General features: G+C 36.8%; 1 protein-coding gene across 4 annotated transcripts in view; it reads left to right on the forward strand.

Moving 5' to 3' along the window:
- The first annotated feature begins 9,746 nt into the window (after positions 1-9,746).
- The window catches only part of sox6 (SRY-box transcription factor 6), a 203,061-nt gene continuing 197,264 nt past the window's right edge, over positions 9,747-15,543 (forward strand). For 3 of the 4 annotated variants that reach the window (XM_088334367.1, XM_088334369.1, XM_088334370.1), the window contains exon 1: positions 9,747-10,010. The gene's annotated coding sequence lies outside the window, so the exon portion shown is untranslated. Of the gene's footprint in view, positions 10,011-10,281; positions 10,405-15,543 lie in introns of all 4 variants that reach the window. The other variant, XM_088334368.1, reaches the window with a different exon arrangement.

The following is a 15,543-nucleotide window of genomic DNA, read 5'->3' on the forward strand; positions in this document are numbered from 1 at the left end:
CAGAGCCTCCTCTTTAATCAGCCGCGCACTCACAAACGCGCACACACAAGCTGAGCCAAGTGAAATTCACTTCCTTTAGCGACTCCCTCGAAAATACAATAAATGCAAGTCGAGATCTACAGCAAGACATCAAGGTAACACATCAGTCTTTGTTACGTACAATAGGGTTTGCTCTTGACTCCAAAAAGCATAATAAAAATTTGGCTACAGAGAGTGCAGTCTTAGTGGAACACATTTTTACCTGTGCTTATATTTTGAAACCATTTTTCAGAAAGCCAAAAGTTTATCACAATGAAATATAAACTTAGTAATTTCACAAAATAGTTTAATCCTTGACATGTTATCAAAACATTATAATTATCTTGATTATCAATAATTTTAATCATGACTTGTTTAGATAGAGTATAAATTTATATTTGTACTTTTCATTTGCATATGGTATTTAGGGATAATCAGGTTATGTTTTACCTTGCAGGGCAATGAGGATGATTGAGCCTCTGACAAAGTCGGGTAATTTGGTGTACAAAAGTAGAGGTTATTTTATTTTAAACTTTTTTTTAAATCAAGGGATAATTTTAGGTACAGTCGATGTTACACAATTTTGGTGAATTAGGTACTACAGTGGGGAGCAGTATCAAGTTCCTGGGTGTGCATATCAGTGAGGACCAGTCCTGAAGCAATAAGATCACTTCCCTTCCTAAAAAAGCCCATTATCACCTATACTTTCTCCGCAAACTCAGCAGTGCAAGTGCCCTCACCCCCATTATGCTCTCAATTTACAGAGGCAACATCGAGAGCATCCTGACCAGCTGCATCACCGTGTAGTATGGCACCTTGGGTTTTGGAACACTTGGAGAAAAAGTACTCGTATGTCAGGATTTTATTTATAGACTACTCATCTGCGTTTAATACCATCATACCTTCTAAATTATATGTGAAATTACGTGGTGACCTCAGTTTTCCCGTTTCGATTTGTAATTGGATTTTGGATTTTTTGCTCGAACGTCATCAAGTTGTGAAAATTAGTAATCATACCTCGAATGATCTCGTTCTAAACACCGGTACCCCACAAGGATGTGTTTTATCACCTTGTCTTTATTCCATATTTACGTATTATTGCAAATCCATTGATGATAACAATCTAGTTGTTAAATTTGCTGACGACACTACTGTTTCTGGTTACATTATGAACAATGATGAGAGCGCATACAGACGGCAGGTGGATAACATCGTGGAATGGTGCAATGGAAATGATTTGATATTGAATTTGGACAAAACCAAAGAAATGATTATTGACTTTCGGACGAAAAACAAAAACCAGGAGGAATTTTTACTTATCAATGGTAAAAGAGTCAAGCAGGTGGAACTTTTCAAACTTCTCGGGACTTTTATTTCAGAAGATCTAAGCTGGGCACTGAATTTGGAGAAAATTCTAAAGAAGGCACGCCAAAGAACTTTCTTCCTAAGGAAGTTGAACTCCTACGATGTTCATCAGGAAATCCTAGTTAATTTTTATCGTGCGATTATTGAAAGTGTTTTAGCAAATTCTATTATTGTTTGGTTTGGTCGAATCACAAAGAAAGATCTGTCGAGGTTCAATTCTGTAATCCGCACGGCGGAAAAGATTGTGGGCACCGGTTTGCCATCCCTGGAATCTATATATAATGATAGTTTTGAAACGTACCTCAAATATTCTTAAGGATGAGAGTCATCCTGGTAATGATCATTTTCATCTATTACGGAGCGGTAGACGCTTGAAGTCATTCAGGGGTACTAAAAGGTTTACAAACAGTTTTTACCCAAGTGCTGTCCGAATCTTTAATAATTGTGAATTGTAATTTCTGTTTTTCGTTTTATATTCTGAATGTTGAATGTTGTTAAATTTTTTAATTCTTACTTGAGCCGAGACAACGAGACAATTTCCGATGATTTTTATGTGAAGATTATTGGTTGAATAAACTATAAACATAAACATAAACAGACCATGTCCTGCTGAAATACTCTGCAGCACATCCTGAGAACAGCGTAGAAGATCATCCCGGTCCCTTTCAGGCCCTTCCTGGGTATATACAACTCTTGCTTCACCCGCGAAGCCACCAGGATTTGCAGGTGACCGCACCCACAGCATCTTCAGCCTGCTGCCGTGAGGGGAAAGACTGTAGAGTCTCTGAAATACATCATGCCACATATCCAGCCATAAGCCAGTACCAGCAGGCTCAAGGACAGTTTCTTTTATCAATCAGGTTGTCAGGACTCTGAACTCTCTCCCTGCCATACCCGCTCCTACCCATCTGCCTCCTGCCAAATCAATGCAAAAGTGTTCAATTTAGATTCCAGCTATATGTTGCACATTTCTTATTCATAACCTTATATATGTTTATATTTTTATATGCATACTTCTATTTTTATCTTGCTGCTAGTTTCCTCCAGCTTTTTTAATTTACTTTTCATGTAATAGGGATTATTACATCTAGGAAATGTGGCTTTTGTGCCTGTTGAAGATTTAAGATTGCTGACAAAGCCATAAGAAAATATTACTTTATTCATCAAATAGTATTAGATTATATCTGTTAGCTTTTTAGAGGGTTAAATTAGGTTCACTACACTATATCACATTGCCACGCCATTCTGCCCTCTCAGATCATCCTCTTCCCTCAATCTCTCTATACCTGCTGCCCGTCTGAGCTCCATGGGGAGCAGAGCTTTCAGCCACTCTGCCGCCCAGCTCTGGAACTCATTGCCGCCTGACCTCCGGATTTCTGCCACCCTGTCCACCTTTAAATCCGGACTCAAAACCAACTCTTCACACTTGCCTTTTCATGATCACCCGTCTCACATACAGCCCTCTTTTAACTCTACCTGGTTTTTATTTGCTATTTATTACTTGTTTTTTTTTTTTGGGGCCCTTCAATCCATTTGATTTTGACAACCCAGTTTTAAAGTAAACTTCTGAAATAAGTAAATGGCCTGTGTTGGAAAACTGTTCTCATTTGTTGCTTCATCCTTCCATTTTCTGCATCGCTTATCCTCCTTGTCTCTAATCTAACCTTTGTACCAAAAAAAGGCCTGGGTGACAGCTAGTTAGACACTGTACCACTAAGTATACAAGCAAAAATAGTCAACATACAGTCCGGAGTGCCACAGATGTTGATGCTTGCTTAGGGCCGTGTAAGGACGTCCCTAAAAACCATATACAGTGATTAGAATTGGCATGTCGCAGTATTTTATTGCAACACAACTCATCAGTGCTTCTCTGTTCACTTGAAAGGAAATATTAGATTCTGACTAAACTTTGATGAACTTCAGTGAGGGATTTGGGTCAACTAATAAGAACAGAGCGACCCACTTTGCAAGGCGGACAATTTGCATGTATGCAGATGCTCCCTCAGATAATTGCATAACTTTTCATCCAATGCTTTTCAAGCGGTCGATCGCGAATAGATTTCGTGTCAGGTCGTGCACATGACCCCCGTCATTGAGTCAACGTGCGCATGTGTCCTCGATGGTACCTGAAAACAAATATTTACACTTTTCACCCGGGAAAAAAATATCAAGGACAACGCTGTGAAGGGCAGAACGAAGCCACAGCCTGCGTTTATATTCAGAAACTACAAATCTACAAATGCATCCCTTTATTTTCACATTACTTATCCCGCGCGGTGGCTTTGTGGTAAATGTGGAGCAGAGCAGCAAAAAATGTCCTTTCCCTCCCGCCTCTTTAATTCTCCTTGTCATCCATGCTTCACTTCAGCAGGCAAATGAGCGTGCCACTGATTAAATACAGCAATGTACATTAAAAAATGTCTGAAAAGGCAATCCTGAGGGGAGCAATGGCTCAATAGCCACCACCATAAAACTGCTGGTTGCTTCCCCAGCTGCATTTGCAAAGAAAACTGGCCGGTTTTCATATCAAAGCAATTGTTTCTTTTTATACCACTCATATGATATACTCATCTTTGTAGAACACTGCTGATTAAACAATGTAAAGATTACATAAAAAAAAAGAAGAAACATACAAACAAAAAATAAAGCTCTACTAGATTTACGTATTAAACGAACATAATTTCAAATGGCATAAAAATGTAAATATATTAATTACTTTTCATCACAACTACGAAACACAAGTTTACAGATTTTTGCTCAAAGTTTGGACAAAGTTGCATCGTATGGCTATGGTATTCGATTTTGTGCCATTCTGAATCTATGGCAAATTTGTCATTGCTTTTTACTGTGTACAGCAATAAAAAAAACTCCCTAAAACCTAGACACTGGGTTAACCGAACATGCATGAGGATGTTCCGTTTTACTGCTCATGTGATACCAATTAGAGATTTCCTTATGTAACGGAAAGTGCCATCATGCTGCTATGTTTATCATCACAATTTGTCATATTAACTTCAGTTTTAAAGACACACAGGAGATAAAAGAATCCCTCAATGAGGCAAATTTAAAGTCATTTTCTAAGGTTTTGTGTTTCAATAACACCCAATGATAATTTTCAATGTTTTTTACCTTGTTAAAAGCACATTTTCAAGTACAATTTGGTCAGCCACATTGCATCAATTTTGCTGCATCTGACTTCGAGGAATTGAGTCTCTCCCTGATGTAACCGTTGGGTTTTGTGTTTGAAGTTTAGCCATCTCGATTTCATTTGTACCAATCTGCAGCCGAAGTTATCTCAACACATGTCGCGGGTGGCAAATTCTTCAGACTGTTTAGAAAACCTACAGAGCTTTAGATTAACAAGCACTTGCCAGTTAAGTAGCACAGCAGCGCAGTGCTTATCGCGTGTGCGGCACAGTTCTGAGGTCATTAGATCGAACCTTCCTGTGTGGAGTTTGTATGTTCTCCCCGTGCTTGCGTGGGTTTCCTCCGGGCACTCCGGTTTCCTCCCACATTCCAAAAACATGCATTTCAGGTTAATTGGCCAGTCCGAAGTGTCCCTAGGTGTGAATGAGTGAGTTGTCTGTCCCTGTTTGCCCTGCAACTGGCTGGCAACCAGTTCACGGTGTCCCCTGCCCACTGCCCAGAGATAGCTGGGATGGGCTCCAGCAACCCTGCGACCCTACTAAGGATAAGCGGTGCAGATAATGGATGGATACCGATGAAGTTCCAGGAACATGTATTTTAAAGAAGGTTGCTCCAATGGAACTCTGTAGAACTTTGCTCAAGATATATAGACAATTTAATAAAGAACAAAAACAATAGGAACCTCAACATCTTGAGTTTCAAGAAGCTAATAGTAACATGATCAGAGCATCAACTCCCTTACACGAATTGTCAAGTCTGTCCACATGATTACCCTGATTTATTATTTAGGTGGGTACCTAAGCACCTTGATAGTTGCTAACTGTTTTACCGGTACTAAAATTGTGCAGTAGCTCTATTCCGTAAAAATGAAAAATACACAAAAACATGCTCCTGAAAGGAAAACATAAGGCTGCTGCTCATTCTCACTTTTGTTGAGAATGCAGAACAGGAGACGAACACATGTTAATTTATTGAAACAAAAATGTTGATTTTCATGCACTCTCCTCTTCAAATATTCATGGGCTAGACTTGCATTCCAACATGCATCAAAGGCTTATAAAGATATGCAAATGTGTCTGCATTGCTGTGCCGGACTCTGTTTTGCTTTTCAAGTGCACCGCGTGAACAGCTGTCCATACAATGTCATCAATGATAAATCATTTCTGTGCGCAGGTTAAAACTTTTAACAGCCTAAGAAATTTTTTTTGACAATGAATTTCAAACTAAAGTACACATTTCTCAATGAGTAATTTTTCCGGGTAAAAACCTATAGGAATTGCAGACTGAAATAATCTTAGAACTTAAAAATAGTATCTAAAAAAATAGGTTATAGTATTTGGGAAATGCCAAAAAGAAAACTGAAGTAAAAATAAAGATAGGTAATGTTAAGAAAACCTTTAGAATTTAAATTTCTCTGAGTGATCATTGGCCATGATATTAGCTGGAGACCCCATATAAATCGCATACAATCAAAATTAGCAAAGGACATTGCAGATATGAGTACATGTAGATATATATATTTCCCTGAAATAAACCCTTCATTTACTGTATTGCGCATTTTTTTAATGTTGCCTTATTTAACCCATTGTATAGAGATTTGGGAAGATACATATAGGAGCAATATAGAATTGTTCATTCGATTACATAAGAAAGCTTTTGTTATTGTGCACAACGCTGTCTATAAAAAATATACAAACCTTACAAAATCCAATATGTTAAAACGTCAACATATAGTGCAAGTTAAATCCCTGTTATTTCTATACAAGTAAGTATCACCTCGCAACAAATATTCATTATTGTTTCCCTATGGAGTAGACACTAATTATCCCAGGGGAATCCATGACTTTAATGTATTATATTCTCCGGTGTATTACAAAAAAAAAACCAACAATGTGACCTTAAAAATGTCCCCTGTTTACATTAATTCAACAAAAAAAGATATACTTTACTAATTTTTGATTAAATATAGTAAAGAAGATTAATATAGCTAGAGTTTATTTTGGTCTTATATGCTCTATGCATAACTAGCAATACAATTATACGTTTGAAATGTTATTTCTTTGTTTTTTAATTGTCTTTTAATGGGGCAAAGTTTGGTTTTGTTGTTGTGTTGATTTTGACTAGGTCTTCCCTGCAAGGAAAAAAATAGAACAGGGGTAGGCACTTAAAAGTGTTGGCTTCATTTGGGCAGATGTTAAGGTACCTTTTTTTTTAAAGTACACTTTAATGTTTAAAAATATTTTGATACTTTAAACAACTAGTTATTTTACAGAGGTAAATATAAACACTTGAGTTACTTTTCATGTCAGGGAATGAACGTTTTGCAAAATGTAACTATTCTCAAGGAAGGGTTTTTGTATGTATGGGTGAATGAAGCCAAACTGCCTTAGCACCTGTAAATGTATTACCGATAATGACCAAAAGGTGGTGTGTGAGCCACGTCAAACATGGACTTGAACCGTGCGAGCCACATTTAAAAAAAATCTACGAGTATCGACCCATGTGAGTCATTTTGCAAAAAAAACAAAAAAAACAAAACATATTTAAGTATACAATAAAAAAGAGCATGTGTTCGTTTGATATAATTTTATAATAACAGCCTTCAGGTTCACAAATTCTAAAAAATGATTTCATGACTTGTTTTATTTCTTTCCATCATATAAATACTGTAAACCCCTTTGAGGTCGCTTGGATGTGGGGAGATCGTGGCCACGTGTGATGCGTGAATACTGACATCTGAACTTTGGTGCTTTTAGGGGGAAAATTGGGCAAGAACGCGATCGCGATCCGATGCGGTGTCTTTAGATTCTTCGGTTTATACAGAAAAAAATGTTTTTCCCACTGTCTGATGATCTGTGAAGTAATAATTTAATTGTCACGTTTTAAATTGTTACATGTAATCTAGAAATATGTACAACAAACAGTTCGCTCTCATACAGAAACGGTCCTTTGCGCAATTTCCTCCATTTATACTTCATTTGATATAATCCAGATTAGTCGAAACTAATCATCTGACATAATCTATCACACCCGTTTCTATCTAAAAGGTTTTTTCCCCATTTCTTCTTTTTTCTCTAAGTAGAAACAACAGGCAATGTGATTTATTTGTTTCGGTGGGTTGACTATTAAAGTGTAAAAATTTGGGGAATTAGATTTGCGTTTTAACAATACATATAACTCTAACAATAATAATAATAATAATAATAATTAATAATGTAGTTGAATAAAGTAGCCAAAAGTATTCATATGTTTTCCACCATTCCCTTGTTAGGAATCTTTTTTGTGTGCTGTTTTTAAGAAGCGCAAGTTTTAGTTTTTGCGATAACAAAATGTAACTGAATCTTTTTAAAACGCATTTGATAAAGTTTTTTTCTCCTTCAAATAAATTTACCCGCTAAACCGGTCAAAGAAAACCAATTTGCGCCGCATTTCAGAACCTTATGGTACCATCGCATATTTTAGGGATACGTCGACATACAAAAAGTGCTTACATTTGTTTTAATAACTACGTTGTTAACACACAAAATAAGTGGGCGCCACGTTTGTGTTAAACGCTGCATCCATGTTTTAGTTGTCTTTTTGTTTGAATATTCTTGAATCTCCTTGATTTTTGAATTCCTTTGTGCACCTCAATCTTCAGTTTAGTCATTTTAATAAGGTTTACTCTCATCTGGGAGGAAACGGAAAGAGGATGAAGTAAAGGTGGGTGAGACGATACAGATGTCGATATTATTGATACTGGATGAGTGCTTGGCTCAGATCGATATTATTGTCCTAGGATCGAAAATCTTTCTATTTTAACATCACTGTAAAAACTATTTTTAGTGGGTTGTACACATATTAAAACCTAAAAATGTGTTTAAATGTGTTCAAATTTTGCTTGGACTACTAACTTTATTTTCAAAATACTGTGTAATGCAAGGTATTTTAGTTGACTTGGTAACATCATTAAGTGTTTGAATTTTTGTAACATTGAGGCTTTTATTAGTTTTTCCTCAGTTGACTTTGGTTCTGAATCAGTTTTTTAGTAGAAGTATTATTTTTTACAGTATCACATGTTTTTTTTTTTACATTATATTCTTTACACTCTTTGCACTTCTTGACTTGATTTTCGAAATATTAAATATATATATATATATATATATATATATATTAAATTTTGTATTTGATATTGGACACCTGCATAGGAGATAGCACTTGATGCCAGTTCATTATTTTTGACTATTATACCTCACTGTTGTACAATAATTTTACTATTATGCACTTTTTACATCATTGTCACTATCGCCCAATAATGTTGCTGTTCATTGATATCCACTTCTTTTCGACCAGAACTGCATTTCCCAATTTTGTGGATTTAATAAAGGGAAATGGCTCAGGGTAGGACTCTTAGAACAGGTGCGAATTTCTTATCTGAGGCATGATCCTCTTTTGTTCTCCTTGCAAGTTCAAAATCTGTTGAGGTCTTCTCTCCTTATTTTGAGTATCTATGTTGTGATGTTGATATTGTTACATTTTTATTTTATTGCATTGCTGCTTTTTGGTTTGACTAGTTTTGATACAGTTGTAATACTAATATTTCTACATTTCATCTACAGTCAAAGTTTGCATTGTAGTTATTCAATAAAAGATAACCAATTTTAATGCCAAAATTATTTGTGCCGTGTTATTTAAATTAAAACAAGGGGGTCTTTTTCAATAATCATGACGTTTCTAAGTAAAAGGTATTGGTAAGGGAAACAATCCTGTATTTACTTAGATTCGTTATATGTACACAGTCGTTTCCTTTTTGTATATACATATTTGATTTTAGTTTATCGTATCCGGTTTTTAACGTCTTTTATAAACACTGTAGGTTACGCCAGGGTTGCATAAATAAATAAATAATTAGCCATTGATGTTAATGACAATGAATTCAAACTTAAATCTCGGAAACCAAAATTGAAAGTACTGTACTGCACGCTCCTAGAATGGAGAAGGAAAGAGAGAAGTACTGTAGAAATGGGGTAAGTGGGTGGGGATTGAGGAGGGGGAGAAATCAGTCCTCCTTCCCTTCAAATCAATAACCTGGCCATTCACTTTCTGAAGTCTCGCGTGAGTGTAAATGCTTTGAATATCTGCGACACAGCAGAGAGCATTGATTTTTGAGATTGACAGCACCAGCGTGAGAGAGAGAGAGAGAGAGAGAGAGAGGGGGGGAGAAAGAGAGAGAGAGAGAGAGAGAGAGTTAAAAAAAAGAGGGAGGGAGATAAAGAAGAGAGCAACAAAAGCTATACTTGTACTTTTGGACAGCTCAACTTCGGCGAACATATGCGGGACCTTTTGATTTTGGTGCTGGCGCCGCGTAAAGAATAAAAACAACAATAAAAGAAACAAGAGGACGGAGAAAGAACTTTTAACTTGAACCATTCTCCCATTTGTCTTTTCGTTACGACGCGAAGGGACACACGCGCGCCTCAATCTCCTCGACTTACGTCAAGGTAAACAGCACTTTTTTTGCCTACTTGCTCACCTTCGCATGTTGTCCACTTGTTTGTTTTTCCATTCCAGACTAAGGCAGTTTTGATTTAAAAACAACTTAAAACAACCGTTGCCGCGCGTGTGAAAAAAAACTCGCTAACAACAAGCTAAGTGCGCACGAGACAAGTGATGGCTAAGATGCGTTTGCTGCCTCGCCAACATCCGATAAAGAAATCCCCAAATTCCACTCTTTTTTGTCCTCTGTTAATTCACATTAACGCGTTTCTTTAGCCGCCAGGGCTCGTCGCCAAGCGTTCACATCGCATGCGGAGACCGAAGCAAAACTTCCGAACAAACAACTTGTTTGCCGCGCACAACTTTATCGACATCGAGATTTCCCACCTAACTGTGAAGGTATCCCACTTTAAATTGCTTTTTCTTGCCTTAGCGTCCATCGCGCTACTTTCGCTTTCTTCGCCACTGATTGAGAATAAACACGCGCGCGTCAGTCTCCACACACGCTGCTCCACTCGTGTTCCGCAAGCAAGTTCTGTAAGCCCAAACTAAAATGTTTTACTATCTTTTTATGCGAACATCTTAAATGACAGACAGCGTCCGTGTTTAGCCTGGGAATAAACGCGCTCTCCCTTCACTTTCTCAGAGGTCGGGGGAATTGACCTGTCAAGAATGCACAAGTCATAAATTAAATTGAACAATCGCTAAGCTTGCCCATTTACAGAAGATGCACTTGCACACAACTCTTCTCCATTTAAGAGCAAAAGCCGGGAATTTGGTGAATGCAGCTGAGCTTTGTGCACAGTGCAAATAAGTTCAAAACAGTTAGGGAACAAAACACTTAAATTACTGTTTTGCACACAAGACATGCTTGCAATTGTCAATCATTGCAAGGCGAGTAAAAATACTTAATCTAAAATTTGCTGTGCACTACATTTCATTCGGCAGCAACATAAACCCCGATATTGTTCATTATAATGAATTATAATTATGTATGATTAGTGATAAATTTAATAAAGGAAATATAATTTTGCAGAAAAATATTTGGACTTATGAAGAGATTTACTATCTTTAACAAGATGGTTTGAGACACAGGACCACGTATGTCATTGCAGTTAATTAAATAATATCTATTGTTTTGAATTAAAAATATATAATTTACCTTTATAATGATATCAGCTTAAGTGGAAACACAAATTTACTTTGGCTCCCAAGGGACGTTTTCTATCCTCTTAACAAATTTGCGCCCAAACCTAATACAATTATTCCGACTTCTCTATCAAGACTTGGTAGTTCACAGCCTTGAAGTTTCCACATAAGGTAAGGTGGTCGTGCGGACACCAAATGCACACGCCTAAATGGCACATGTATAATTAGACTGTCCATTCAGCACATTGTTGTAATGACAGCGCTGGCCCATGAAGAGTGCACGCAGAGTGCACTAACTTAACGCAGATTTTCTTAAACATTGATGCTTGGCTCTTAATTTGGGCTCTCTGTGTTGATGTTTAATTTTAGTGCGTGTTGGCAAATTATGTGGTAAATTCACTTCAACGCCAAGTAGGTAATTGCTTGTCATGCATGTTGAGAATAAGGACAGTTTTTTTTTAATTCAGCATAAATGATTTTTCTTTATTCAAATATTTGTTTAATTAATTGGTAGGCATAAAAGGCACAATTACTCATTGCCTAAACATATCTTGTACCCTACTGTCCAATGTATTGCTTTTCAAGAGGAACCTTCGCCCCATGCAGTCATATATATTGCTATAAAATGATTATTTCGGACTCATCTCAGCAAACACTTGTTTAGTTTAGTCCAAACGCCACAAACTAAATTTTCCTGATGATCTACAGGTTTTATTCACCAGGCAGATGTTTTTTGAAAAAAAAAAAAATGTTAATCCGTAGACATGAAAACTTCATTTTATCTCTTAGCTTGTACATTTATTTGAATTAGTACACACTATATGATCTCGGTCCTTGCTCCTTTTTCTCTGATGCACAAAATAGTGTGCATGATTGAGCTTTTTTGTTCAACAAAATTTAGCTCAATTCACTTAATTGAATTATAACATTGCTAGTTTTAAACAGCCACCGTGCACATACATTTTTCAAACGACATTAGCACAATCTGTTTTAAAATAAAACATGTTTTTTTAATCGCATCAGTATTTTGACTTCAGTGATTGAATGTGACTATTATTTGTGTAAGACTATAAACGGAGCTTTTGATTTGCTTGTGAGATTTCAGTATTTCAAAGCAGAATTTAAGTGATCAAATGCGTGGTGAAGTGTGGCCACAGAAAACTGGAGAGTGTGTGTCTGTGAGTGTGTCTTCCGATGTCGGCGAGAAGGGGTTCTTTTTTCTTTGTGGTACGAGACGCAGGGTAAACAAGATGGGGCGTTGTAAGTAAATAACAGCAGGCTTGGTAAAGTTAGAGTAGAAGGTTTGTAGATGATAAACATGGCAAGACATGTTGTTACATCTGTCTGAAGTGTGAACCAATTTGCAGACATATTTTCACAAAGATCAAAAGTGATACACAGCCGTTGAATCTGTCTCCTGTTCTTTTTGGTCAGAACCTTTTTACAAGTTAGTACAGTGGTAATGCTTTCATATAGCTGGTTGCCTATATCATGAAATGATGAGTGCCTGAAAATTAACGAAGCAAATTGCAATTAACAACTGTACATTTGCACGGAATAGGAGCTGCAATAAGGTTCTGGGTCCACTAAAACCATAGTTTCCAACTTTTGACACAGTTACACCGAAAAAACAAACACAACTTGGTTTGCAAACTACCAATGTCATCTGGAGTGTTGAGAAATTGTAGCATAGTAAGTTTGGTCATTTAAAACGAGACAAAAGTTCCACAACAAATTCAAACGTAAATGTACAGTATTTAAAATTGAAATGCAAACAAACTTAAATACATTAAAGCCCTTTTTGCATAGTTCTAGAGGGAGCTTGAGTGGCAGTTGTACCAGATCTCACTGATCGGATCGGTGTAGATATCGCGTACTTGCCGTGTTCACGATGAAAAAAAAAAAAATCTAAATATGTGCATCTTTACAGGAATCATCTAACTGCGCAAGTAACTAAAGTGGCCCATTTTAGCGAGTATCATTCATTCTTGTATCCAATATTTTTTTGAAAAATAATTGGACATTTTCTTTAGTCCATTGCATAGTTGTGCATAATTAATGTTGACTTCAAAATGTAACCGTCCAGCTTCTGTTGGCTTTTGTGATGTTTTTAAAACACACATTAATATGTAGAGTTAATTGGACAGGTCTTGGTGGGTGTGTAATTTTGACACAGGTCTGGTTAATCAGGTGCAGAAATTAGTCTGGGTGATTGTTTTTTTTTTGAATCAGATGAGCACTTGTGTTGTGGCTCTGTGAGGATGCTCGCTTGATTGCCACATCAAAGAGAAACATAGAGCAGCCGGGCAGTAATTAAAATGTCTTGGATTTTCAAGTGCCCTCACACGCACATGCCCGCACACACACGATTTAGAATAATTTCTCAGACACTTACGCTAAGCCAGTGTTAACCTTAAACTACTTCCTCGGCTTAAAATGTTGCTAAATATTGACACTCCGAGGATGTAATTTTGTCCCCAGAAGGGAGGTGACTTGCTGCAATGGCTGTGCAAACATTAATGTCCCTACGACGAAACAATATATACAATCGGGCTGCACGCAGACCAAAAACTGTCAGGTTGTGTAAAAAGAGCGCAGGTGGTTGAAAGTGAATTTTAAACAAATACTCTTGTCAGTCTGTGCTCATTGTGCAGACTTTCACTTATGAAATCCAAAGAAAACATGTTAGTCTTCTCCCTCTCTGGCAACCATTTGAAACGTTTGTGTAATTATTTGTACCGCAGACGTGCTAGTGTTTTTACAACTTACTGACATTAACCTTTATGAGCGTAAGTGTTCTGACAGCAAAGGGCTGAGCAATTAATCAGATTCAAAGCGACATTGTGATGTATTCTTTTTTTGGACGGTAGTTTTAAGTTCAGTGCTTAAAAAATGAAGACGAGTGTATTCATATAAAACGAAAAGTCAAAGTTAGAAAGATACTGATTTTTTTGCATAGTAGTATTTAATGCGTAAATACTGGATATAAAAGGATTTAAAGTTAATAAAGGATGAAAAAATCTGTAATTAGAGGGTGAGTTGTGAAATCTAATAAGACCATAACCATTACATTAAGTATATCACATTTTCAGGCATGAAATTTCACTTTTAGGAGAAATCCACAGTTTTGAAGTCAAAAAGGGTGACTTACGTGAATTGTATGGATCCGAGAAGAAAATATTTTCAGGTGGAGAGGGGGATATTGTGCGATTTCCCAGAGTCAATCGGGCGTTTAGGTGGTGGGTTTGAAATAAAATCAGTGTAGTTCACGCAGGCAGGAGTATAGATTTTATCTCATCATCACTCAACTCTTATTCACGGTACCAGAGATAAATGTTAGAAAATGGAGAAAACAGAAGGTCGTCCTGAAATATATGAATAAACAGAAAACATGGAAACAACTCTTTGATGCGTCTGATTAGGAATCAAAATTTGAAGGACATGAAGTAAACACATACATTTTATTTTGGTATTGTCGTCATAGTTGTCAAAAATAGGGGTGTGCGTAATACACAAATAGATTTGGTATTTCCTATGAATAAATGCTCAATAAGGGAAACAACCATTTTGTGTTTTTGATGATTAACCTTGTAAATTTCCTTTTGGTATTGAGTTAACAGTTGTCAATAAATGTTTTTATAAAAAAATAGGGGTGTGCGTAATAAACAAATCAATTTGGTAATTCCTCCGCACCCTTCTCACCTTTTTAAGCCCTGACCCATTTTCACGACTGAATATTAGATCGTTGATTGTAAAATACAGTGAATCACCAATGTTTCCAAAAATACTCATTATTTAAATAGCAATTAAAATCATCAATTCCTGTGCACCGGATAATTATCATTGCAATCAAAATACATTTAAACAAAACATAATTATTACAATTTTCTATTATTTGTCAAAAATATGACCCCTTTTACAGCAAATGACCTTCTGGTACTATTGGAGGATTATCCCTTAACTAAGTGTTGATCAATCCTGTCTATGTCCTAGTCAAGTCATTTTTATTTGTATAGCCCTTAATCACAAATAGTCTCAAAGGGCTTCACAAGTTATTACATATAAGAAGTTTAGGTTATTCGACTCTCTCAACTCTCAGAATCATTGAAGGTCCATGCCCGTGTCCCGTGAGGGAACAAGGCAAAAGAGATTAGCGCAATGTTGGCAGTAGCAGTTCGCACAAAAGATGTCTCGACAACATTTGCAATCCCTCCATTATACTCGGATCAGGCTCTCTCGCAGCCGAGCCACCGGCTAGGAAAAAGTGTTGACGGACTCGGCACTCAAGTCCTTCACTTGAACTGGCACATGGGGCTGTTATACAAGATACATCCCCTTCAAGTGTTCACCTTGTAAGAGATCGACGCAAGGTACACATAGCTAAGGGGA

The sequence above is a fragment of the Urocampus carinirostris genome, chromosome 4 (genome assembly GCF_059441175.1).
Source record: "Urocampus carinirostris isolate Australia breed hairy pipefish chromosome 4, RoL_Ucar_1.0, whole genome shotgun sequence".
Lineage (NCBI taxonomy): Eukaryota > Metazoa > Chordata > Actinopteri > Syngnathiformes > Syngnathidae > Urocampus > Urocampus carinirostris.